We start from the raw sequence: 12,013 nt of genomic DNA, 5'->3' as shown, positions 1-12,013 counted from the left end.
GTCGGACACGACTGAAGCAATTTTAGCAGCAGCTGCAGCAGCATATGTATGTATCTATTTATATTCATTTAAAAATATTCTTTTCCATTATGGTTTATCATGCTCATGCTCAGTTGCTCAGTCATATCTGACTCTGGGACTCTGTGGACTGTAGCCCCTCAGGGATTATCTGTCCATGGGATTATCCTGGCAAGAATACTGGAGTGGGTTGCCATTTCCTCTTCCAGGGGATCTTCCCAACCCAGGGATCTAACCCATGTTTATTGTGTCTCTTGCACTGGCAGGCAGATTCTTTACCACTGTGCCACCTGGGAAGCTCCCATGGCTTATCATAGGGTTTGTTAAGTTGGAGGGTAATTGCTTTATAATAGTGTGTTAGTTTCTGCTATATAATAGTGTGAATCAGCTATAAGTGTACATACATTCCTGCCCTTTTGGGCCCCCCTCCCACTACCTCCACCCACCCCTCTCGGTCATCATAGAGCACCATCATAGAGCACCACTGAGCTGCCTGTGCTACACAGCTTTCCACTAGCCATCTGTTTTATATATAGCAGTGTATATATGTCAATGCTACTTTCTCAGTTTGTCCCACCCTCTCCTTCCCCTGCTGTGTCCACAAGCCCATCCTCTATGTCTGCATCTCTATTCCTGCCCTGTAAATTGGTTCATCAGTACTATTTTTCTAGATTCCACATATATACCTAAATATATGATATTTGCTTTTCTCTTTCTGACTTACTTCACTCTGTGTGACAGACTCTAGGTTCATCCACATTACTCTAATGACCCACTTTTCTTCCTTTTTATGATGGAGTAATATTCTTTATCCATTCATCTGTCAGTGGACATCTAGGTTACTTCCATGTCCTGGCTGTTGTAATTAGTGTTGCAATGAACACTGGTGTACATGTGTCTTTTTCAATTATGGTGACCCTTGTTTCTTTACCTCTGTTTTTCCTTTTGGAAGTCAGAAGCAGCATTCATGGAATACTCTCTTCCAAACCTCAGAGCCTCAGTAGTACTTTTGTGTTGTGCTGTGTGCTTAGTCGCTCAGTCGTGTCCGACTCTTGATGACTCCGTGGACTGTAGCCTGCCAGGCTCCTCTGTCCATGGGATTCTCCAGGCAAGAATACTGGAGTGGGTTGCCATTCCCTTCTCCAGGGGATTTTCCTGACCCAGGGATTAAACTGGGGTCTCCTGCATTGCAGGCAGATTCTCTACTGTCTGAGCCATCAGGGAACCCCAGTACTTTTGTGTTAATTTTTACATTTATTACCTTGGGGATTTCACAAGTATTTTCCTGCTGTGTCAGAAGCAGGTGTGACAGGTGTTCATGTTTCCTTGCATGTGTACATGTGTGTGTGTGTGTGTGTGTGCACATGTGTACAAGAGCACGTGCAGATATGGGATGGTCAGGTCGGGAACTGTGTCCAGACTGTACGCAAAGAGCGGGAATATCCTAATCCACTCTGGTATCAGCAGGCTCACGTCTGTACTTGGAAAGCTTTGGTGAAGATGATGCAAACTGGGTTGGTTCTGTGGGCCTGCCAGCTGATGCCAGGCTGTTTTGGAGCCAGGTAGGGTGACTTTTAATTTCTCCCAGAGCTTGTCAACTAGCAAAGAGATATGTATATTAGAAAAGATGGTAGAACTTGATTTATAAAAGTGTGAATGCAGGGCTGAATTAAAATGACACCTCAAGGAAGTGGCTCAGGACAAGATCAGGATACTCTTTGAGTCAAAAATCAAGCCTAGGATTTATAGGATAAACATTTTTACATGTAAATTGGAATTCAAAGTAGATATTTGTAATTGAAGTACTATGTGTATTTTATTTTCATAAATATAAGGTCTGGCTTTGAAATTTGCTCCAAGGTAGGTCCATCAGCATCAGGCCTTGAAAATTTTCCTGATGAAATTTTCCTGATGAAAAGAACCAGGCAAATAAGATACTGGCTTGTAGTGTGCAAATCCCATGGCTGTACTATGGAGCACTCAGTGTCTCCTAGCAGAGAAAAATGTACCTTGACATGCTTCCTGGGATCGACAGCTCTCCATCCTTCAATCTAAAGAGAGTTGGGTGGAGAAAGGATAGATAGCCAGGGAGATGAATGATTTATTTTAATATTATTTCCTTTAAGCCCAGTTACATGGGTGAAAATTGGATTATATGAAATTTACATGGTTAGAAATAAGCATGCAATTGACATGAAATTCCTGAATGCAACAAAGCATCAGAAAGTGAGCCCTGTTGTAAGCGGAGGGTGAGGAACAGTGCTAGTGGCCATGACTGACTGGACTTCAGAACAATGTGAAAAAGTTGATCTTTTCCCTGGCTGCCTGAGTCTCCTCTTTGTATGCCATCTTACTATACTTCCTTCCTGTCTCTCCTTAGAGTTATAAACATCCCCTTCACTTCTGGGATGACCAATCAAGTACATCTTTGTGCACATGATATAAGATTTATATTAATTCCATTTGGGCATTTGAATTTGACATTGCAAATGTTGTGGAATAAGATGTATGTTTCCTACAGAGCAGACTGATGAGCATTTCATGCTTTGGTTTAGGTGAGCTCTCCTGTTGGCAGTCTGTGTGATATTGGGAATCTGACTTCTTATTTAAACATGCTCCCCCTTTTTTGCTTGTCATGATGATTATTAACTTTTAAGTTAAAGTCCCTACATCAACTGAAATGGCAAATAAATTTGAAAAAGAAGATGCAGCTTTTGGGAAAAGGTGGTGGAAATAATTCTATTCCAGGTTTAGAACTTAAATCTGATCTAAATACAGATTCAGACTGTATTTAGAGCATTTTGCTTTGGCATCTCCATTTAGGTGTGGAGGAGGCTGTTTTAGAACCTCCTCTTCTTCTTTTTTTTTTTTTTTTACAGAGAGAATGAAACTGCCTGAGGTACAGTACAGAGCCTTGGTGAGGGCCAAGATAAAGTCTCAAAGTTGCTGGGCCACACCATGTCCCACAAACAGCAGATGCCATAGAACCGCTTTTTAAAAAATCCTGCCTTTCACATGTCATGCTAAAAATACAGACCTAAACAGACCTGAAAAACTTGAAAGAACTAGACAAGCAAGGAGTTGCTTTTGGTAGTTATACCAAAGCAATATGCAAGGTCATGGAAATAACGCAACAAACAAGAATGTACTGTGTAGAGTAAGACATATTAGAGCTTTCTAAAGTTCCAAGGCAGCTTTTGTAATGTATTCAGAACAGAAGTAAGAATGGAATCATAAAACTGGAGAGTCCCTAGGAGACTGAAAAAGCCCATAGAAAATGATTCAATAACATTGGTGGGTCTGATAGAATGCCCGTATTCCCCTAGACTTCTCATCTCTCTCTTCTCCCTCTTGAAATTCACCTTAGGGGAACGTTCTGTGGATTTCTACCTGCCAACTCAAACTTGGTGCTCTAGTTTTCTAGCTATCTGCATATCTTATAGATGTCCTCTGCAGTTGCTTATTATGTGGCTTGTCACTTGGACTAGGCGCAAAGCTTTAAGGCCAAGAAACCTATCTTTTGTGTCTTTGGAATTTCTGCTATAGCTTGAGTATGACAGTTGTGTCCGCAGATGATGTAAAATGAATATTCCCTAACTCACTGGATACTTCCAGATTGAAAACAAGTTAATCAATTTTTCTTCTATTATTAATATGTGTGTGCCGTATTCTGAAATAGCTGTGAAAGACCAGATAAGAGAAAGGCTAGAGGAACAAGTTGCAGACACAATAGTGAAAATGCAAAAGACCGTTAAAAATGTCTTGACATAAATAATAAAGATGGGAAAAGTAATAATGATATAACAACTTTCCATTCTGTAGCACTTGATTTTTCTGAAAATACTTTCAGATAATAAAGAAGAGTGGGATAAAGGTAGTAATAGAAATACCTGCAAGGAAAATAGTAAGGAAATGCAGAGTTAACAAAGCAAAACAACAAAAGAAAGGCAACGAAAATAAAGCCAAGAATAAAGAAATGGAAGGAGAATTATTGGACAGAGTGTCAAATATTTACAACATTGGTATTCTTTAAGCAGGTAGAGTGTGCCATCTAGATCACAGCATGTTTTCATGTGTTCTACCAGATAGTGGGAGAGGGAGTGCCCTGGACTCGCTAACACTCTCCATTCTTTTTATAAAAATTAATTTCTATTAGAGTATAATTGCTTTACAATGTTGCGTTAGTTTCTATTATACAGCAAAGTGAATAGCTATACATATACATATATCCGTCTTCTTTGGATTTCCTTCCCATTTAGATCACCACAGAGCACTGCATAGGGTATTCTGAGCTGTACAGTAGGTTCTTATTGTTGTTCAGTTGCTTAGCCGTGTCTGACTCTGTGACTCCATGGACTGCAGCATGCCAGGCTTCCCTGTCCACCATCTCCGAAAACTTGCTCAAACTCAATGTCTATCGAGTTGATGATGATATCCAACCATCTCATCCTCTGTTGTCCTCTTCTCCTCCTGCCTTCAATCTTGCCCAGCATCAGGGTCTTTGAAATGAGTCAGCTCTTCGCATCAGGTGGCCAAATTATGTGGAGCTTCAGCTTCAGCATCAGTCCTTCCGATGAATATTCAGGATTGATTTCCTTTAGGATTGACTGGTTGGATCTCCCTGCAGTCCAAAGAACCCTCAAGAGTCTTCTCCAACCCCACAGTTCAAAAGCATCAATTCTTCGGCGCTCAGTTTTCTGTATAGTCCAACTCTCACATCCATACATGACCACTGGAAAAACCATAGCTTTGACTGGATGGACCTGTGTTGGTAAAGTTATGTCTCTGCTTTTTAATATGCTGTCTAGGTTTGTCATAGCTTTTCTTCCAAGGAGCAAGTGCCTTTTAATTTCATGGCTGTAGTCACCATCTGCAGCGACTTTGGAGGCCGAGAAAAGAGTCTGTCACTTTTTCCATTGTTTCCCCATCTGTTTGCCATGAAGTGATGGGACTGGATGCCAAGATCTTAGTTTCATACACAGTATTGTATATATGTCAGTCTCAATTTCACAATTCACCCTTTGTTTGTTCTCTATGTCTGTGTCTCTGTTTTGCAAATAAGATCATCTATACCGTTTTTCTAGATTCCACATTAATGCATTAATATATGACATTTGTTTGTCTCTTTCTGACTTACTTCACTCTGTATGACAGACTCTAGGTCCATCCGCATCTGTACAAATGACCCAATTCTGTTCCTTTCTATGACTGAGTAATATTCTATTGTATATATGTACTACATTTTATTTTAATACTTTTAATTTTGTATTAGAATATAATTGATTAACAGTGTTGTGGTAGTTGTACCACATCTTCTTTATCTGTTCTTATTTTGATGAACATTTAGGTTGCTTCCATGTCCTGGCTATTGTAATTAGTGCTGCTGTGCACGTTGGGGGGCATGTGTCTTTTTAAATTACATTTTTCTCTGGGTATATGCCCAGTAGTGGATTTCCTGGGTCATATAGTAGTTCTATTTTTAGCTTTTTAAGGAGCTTCTATACTGTTCTCTGTAGTGGCTGTATCAATTTACATTCCCACCAACAGTGCAAGAAGGTTCCCTTTACTCCATACCCTTGCCAGCATTTATTGTTTGTAGATTTTTTGATGATGGCCATTCTGACCTGTGTGAGGTGATACCTCATTGAAGTTTTGGTTTGCATTTCTCTAATAATTAGTGATGTTGAGCGTCTTTTCGTGTGTCTATTGGCCATCTGTACGTCTTCTTTGGAGAAATGTCTATTTAGATCTTTTTTTGCTCATTTTTTGATTGGGATTTTTTTTTTTAATATCGAGCTGCATGAACTGTTTGCATATTTTGGAGATTAATTCTTTGTCAGTTGCTTCATTTGCAAATATTTTCTCCTATTCTGAGGGTTGTTTTCTCATCTTGCTTATGGTTTCCTTTGCTGTGTAAAAGCTTTTAAGTTTAATTATGCCCCATTTGTTAATTTTCATTTTTCATTACTCTAGGAGGTGGTTCAGAAAAGATCCTGCTGTGATTTATGTCAGAGAGTGCTCTGTGTTTTCCTCTAATAAGAGTTTTATAGTGTCTGGCCTTACATTCAAGTCTTTAATACATTTTGAGTTTATTTTTGTGTATGGTGTTAGAAAATGTTCTAATTTCATTCTTTCACATGCAGCTGTCCTTTTTTCCCAGCATCACTTATTGAAGGGACTATCTTTTATCCATTGTATATTCTTGCCTCCTTTGTCATAGATTAGGTGAGCATATGTACGTGGGTTTATCTCTGGGTTTTCTATTCTGATCAATTGATCTATATTTCTGTTTTTATGCCAATACCATCTTCACTCTTGTTCACTAAGGTCTTTTATTGATAATAGTCTGGCATTCTGTACTCTAGACATTCTGTCTACATCATTAAAAAGATGCAGATGTGAGTGATACTCAGCCTCAGTAGCTCATTTCAGTAATTTCACAGAAGCTCAGGTAGGCTTGCTATGGAAAGTACCATCGATTTCTGATCCTGTTGTAAGGTTCTGAAAACTTCCCAAGCTCAGGAGGCAGGTCTTACATTACTGTCAATAATACCGAATGTGGTAACTTATTATAAAGTAGTTCCAAGATGACATCCCAACCATATTCTAGAACTGACCAGAGGCCACAAAAGGTCCTAAAATGACCTTTATTATTGCTTTGGAGGGATAAGCTACACATTTTAAAAGATATTTCAATAAGGTGACCTACTTGCCTTTTGATGGTGGCAAGCTTCTCTACTTCAGGGTCTGTTTTGTTCAGATATAGTTGAAGGGCATATGACCCACACCAAAGTGTAAAGATCAGTATATTTTAAAGAGAAAGTCAGAATGAAAGATACGAGTGATGGCCAAAGATAAAACTCATCAAACCCTTGGAAAGTTTTCTCATATTCAAATGAAAAAAGAGATCAAATCTTTCTTCCTTTGAGAACACTAACATGGAGACAGACTTAATTGCTTTCTATGCTGTTGAAAGCACAGATCAACTATTTTCAAGATTCAGAGATCAATACACATGTTCTGGTAATAATTTGACTTCTCACACTTGAGGTTTTGAAACCATAGAGAGCTCTTTCCTTTTGGTGGATTGAAGACCTGCTAAGGTTTTGGTCCTTGCTCTGGCCTAATTACTTAATTTCTTTTGGCCTCAATTCCCTCAATTGTAAGGGGGAATAATTATATCTGTCCTTTATTTTAATGATACTTTTCATTTCTAAATGTCTGCCATGTGTCAGGTACTGTGCTGTGCCTTTGGCATATGTTATCTTTAAATCTCTCATCAATTCTGCAAGGAAGGAATAATTATCACTCATGTTTTGCAGTTGAGAAAGCCAAGGCTTAGATTCCTCAGGAGCCTGCCTGAGGTCACACAGCTAAGAGGTGGCAAAGCCAGGATAGAAACCTTCATGTGTGTGGACAAAAGCCCCTTCCCAGTCCTCCATGAGATTTTGAATTCATTTAAAATGAACATTTGGGGATGTATTTGGAAAATAGAAAAGTTCTTTGTAGATTCATGTTCTTATTGCCATTATCATCCTGATGAATATAAACCAGTTAATGTGTATTTATTGAATTCCTTACAGGAATGATTCCCTGGTAGCTCAGATGGTAAAGAGTCTGCCTGAAATGTAGGAGACCTGGTTTGACCCTTGGGTCAGGAAGATCCCCTGGAGAAGGAAATGGCAACCACCCACTCCAGTATTCTTGTCTGGAAAATTCCATGGATGAAGGGGCCTGGCGGGTTACAGTCCATTGGTTTGTAAAAAGTCAGACACGACTGAATGACTACACTTTCACTTTGCAGGAAGTTAGTACTGAATCAGATACCATTTTGGATACTCTATGGAATCATGTACTTCCCCCAATGTAGTGTTATGTAAGGTGCATTATAATAACTAAATGTTAAAATAGTTCTGAGTGATATAGCTTTCACTCTGGGAATCAGATATTAGTTTTTGTTTTTTTTTTTTTTTTTGGAGAAAAAAGAAAAGAAGCAAGTATGCTAATCTGAACTGAGTGACTGTTTCAGGAAACAAAAAACAGCTGCATGTAGTCCAATCTTCAGAGTCAACAAATAAAGGCCCCAGGAACCCTGAAAGCTGATCGGGAAAACTCCAAAGGAGATGAGAGAAATATACTATAGGGATTAGCAAATTTCTGCTGAAAAATTCATGTGTTCACAAATGTGCTGGACCAACATATCTTCCGCTGTCTGGTTCCTTGTTTGATTTGAGTCTTTAATGACCAATAGGGCTGTTGAAACTTAGTCAAGGAGTCTATCCTTGATTTGGGGATATCAGACTTCCTGTGCAAAAGATGGCTGGGAATCCATTCAGCTCTCCTAAAATAAGCACTAAGTTTTGGAAAGAATTTTCTCTTGTGGGAAACATCCTCTTCCTAAAGAAGGCCGTCAGCAGGAGATGGCTGTTTTTCCAGGGACGAACGAGGGGAACCAATTGGTTCCATAGCCAGGAATCAACCTTTAAAACAGGTTAACATTCGGGACAGACTCCTCTGTCCTGCTTCCTTGATCTTTTTGGAAGAACTGCTTAAACTCAAAATGAAAGTTCACAAAATTGTGCAGAAGAATCAGGCAAGTCTAGAAACGAGCTATTTCTTATTGTTTCTTCTGTTTCTTTATGTTTTGAATACAGATTTAAAAAAAAACAAACCCACCTTGGGAGGTCATTGTGAGGATGAAATAACATAACTCAGGTACATCTCCTGACGCAAAACAGTCATCACTATTGGATCCTAGGCCATCTCCCTAAAGATGCTCATCCAGTTGTTCTTTAAGGCTCAAGGTGAACTACTGATTCCGTTAGGTCACAGGATGTCTCAAGAGTTAAGAAAAATGCTTTCAAATTGAGGAAAGATGGTGGAGGCTGTCTTTCTAGACCTCATCAAGGATCTGTGTTGGTGGAATATAGCCATCGTTTGGGTTTGGTAAGAGCTTCATGATGGATCCATGTAGAGAAGGAGCTATGCCACCGGACAGCTGGCTGACTGCTTGCCTTTGATTGCCTTGGCCAAATGAATGTGGGGCCACTGACTGACCCCTGCATTTTTCTGCATGGGCGATGGGAGAGGAGAGCCCTTGTCCAGTTCTCCTGTCAGACATTTGGTCACATTTGACTCTCTGCTGGGTTAAGGCAGAAGACCACTGGGGAGGATAAGACCACTAGGTGGCCAGGCTTGGTTTTGTTCAGCACAGTCTGGATTTCGCTGAACCCAAATAGATAAAATCAACCAAACCAAGGTAATCATCTAAGGGATATTTGTTAAAATGCTGGATACTACAAGAACTGTCATCAGCCTCATTTTGCTGTTTGGATTTGGTCCTATTTTTTTTTTTTTTTTGTGAGTAGAGGAATAAAAGGGCAGCCTAATATCGTCCATGTCATCCTCTAGCTGCAGCCAGTCAGAACGCTGCCCAGTCCCTAGCAGCTAGTGGCCAGCCAGGCATCTGGTCCAGACCCTCTGGGCACAAGTTCCTGAGCCTGGGGGTGAGGTTACTTTGGTCACAATGCCTTTCAACATCATCCTGGCACTGTGGGAAGCAGAGGCAGTGTTTTCAGCTCTGGGGACTCAACTTAGCTGTGCTTTTCTTGTGGCCAGTGGCCCCTGGTAGGATGAGCTCTGCTCAGGGAGACAAGGGACTACTATTTGCCAGTTGATGCCAGCAAGTCATTTTACGTCTGGGGGCCTCAGGGTCCATGGAGTGAGGTTATCTCTAACTTTGATCTCATCACAAGCCATCTCTGAATCTGCCTGGGGTCTGCTTCTGCCTGGGGCATGGAAATGTGTGTATTTTTCTTTCCTCCCTTCCAGTCCCTGATTCAGGGACTGAATGATGATCCTCTAAACTGTTCTTGGCCCACCCCTCTTATATTATCTAAATTTCTTTGTGCAAAAGAACAAGATTAAGTTTGAATGGATCATTGTTTCTTATAAACAACTGCTGATAAAGTCATGAGTTGACCTATTTCTGAAGCAGACAACTGAGGGGAAATTTATGGCTTTCTCTTCTTCAGAATTAACCAGTTTCTTTTCTTGAAACATGTTTTATGGGACTAGACTAATCACCCTGGTGATATGTGGCTGAAGTTCTCTTGGCTGTAGATCAAAGTCTCCGATGTACCAGCACAGATAGTAAGAAAACAGCACAATGGAGGATAAAGACTTTACAATGAATTTTGGCATCAGAGTCTAATAGAATGAATTTTTGGAGTCAGGCTCTAGTAAAGCAGAAAAATGAAAGGGATAATTAATCCCTAGAAAAATTGCAAATGACCAATATATAGGAAAAGTGTCTAACTTTCTCTACCAATGAAAGACATGCAAATAAAAACACTCTATCATTTCCCTCTATCATTTTGGCAGAAATGTATATGGTTGGTTAAACCTGGTGTGCCTGTGATGCAGCTGCCTGATGCAACCTTTTGGTGGGTAGTTAGTTCAGGAAGCAACAGTTAGAACTGGACATGGAACAACAGACTGGTTCCAAATAGGAAAAAGAGTAATATTGTCACCCTGCTTATTTAACTTATATGCAGAGTACATCATGAGAAACACTGGGCTGGAAGAAACACAAGCTGGAATCAAGATTGCTGGGAGAAATATCAATAATCTCAGATATGCAGATGACACCACCCTTATGGCAGAAAGTGAAGAGGAACTAAAAAGCCTCTTGATGAAGGTGAAAGAGGAGAGTGAAAAAGTTGGCTTAAAGCTCAACATTCAGAAAACGAAGATCATGGCATCAGGTCCCATCACTTCATGTGAAATAGATGGGGAAACAGTGGAAACAGTGTCAGAGTTTATTTTTTTGGGCTCCAAAATCACTGCAGATGGTGATTGCAGCCATGAAATTAAAAGACGCTTACTCCTTGGAAGGAAAGTTATGACCAACCTAGATAGCATATTGAAAAGCAGAGACATTACTTTGCCAACAAAGGTCCGTCTAGTCAAGGCGATGGTTTTTCTAGTAGTCATGTATGGATGTAGAGTTGAACTGTGAAGAAAGCTGAGCGCCGAAGAATTGATGGTTTTGAACTGTGGTGTTGGAGAAGACTCTTGAGAGTCCCTTGGACTGCAAGGACATCCAACCAGTCCATTCTGAAGGAGAGCAGCCCTGGGTGTTCTTTGGAAGGACTGATGCTGAAGCTGAAACTCCAATACTTTGGCCACCTCATGTGAAGAATTGACTCATTGGAAAAGACCCTGATGCTGGGAGGGATTGGGGGCAGGAGGAGAAGGGGACGACAGAGGATGAGATGGCTGGATGCCATCACCGACTTGATGGACGTGAGTCTGAGTGAACTCCAGGAGTTGGTGATGGACACGGAGGCCTGGTGTGCTGCAATTTATGGGGTCGTAAAGAGTAGGACACGACTGAGCGACTGAACTGAACTAGGTAATATGCATGCTTGCGTGCTCAATCACATCCAACTCTTTGCAACCCCATGGACTGTAGCCCACCAGGCTCTTCTGTCGATGGAATTTCCCTGTCAAGAATATTGAAGTGGATTGCCATTTCCTTCTCCAGGGGATCTTCCTGACCCAGAGATAAAACCTTTGTTTCCTGCTTGGCAGGTGGATTCTTTACCATTGAGCCACTGGTAGAAGCCCCCACCTCTGTGTCCTTTAGGGAAGCTTATTTAACCTCTCTAACTCTTGGTAAAAATGGGAATAATAATACATATCAAACCTCTTAGAGGTTACTAAGGGAATTAGGCAATAAAACACACATTAAGCACCTGGGATAGTATAAAAATACTTTTTTTTTCCTCCACACAGTTTCTGTTTTACTTTAATTGTATGAGTACAGGCAGCTGTCTTCCTATGCCCATGATTCAAAGAGAAAGCTAAGAGGGCTTTGAATAGCTTCCATTGACTTAAATGCAGGAAGTACCCTACTTCCAAATATGTGGAACAGTTTTTCCTAAGGCTGCCGTGTGTCTGAGAAAGACCATATTGAGTAATTGTTTTCTGA

The sequence above is a fragment of the Bos mutus genome, chromosome 20 (genome assembly GCF_027580195.1).
Source record: "Bos mutus isolate GX-2022 chromosome 20, NWIPB_WYAK_1.1, whole genome shotgun sequence".
In the NCBI taxonomy this organism is placed as follows: domain Eukaryota; kingdom Metazoa; phylum Chordata; class Mammalia; order Artiodactyla; family Bovidae; genus Bos; species Bos mutus.
This window is presented reverse-complemented; position numbering follows the sequence as displayed.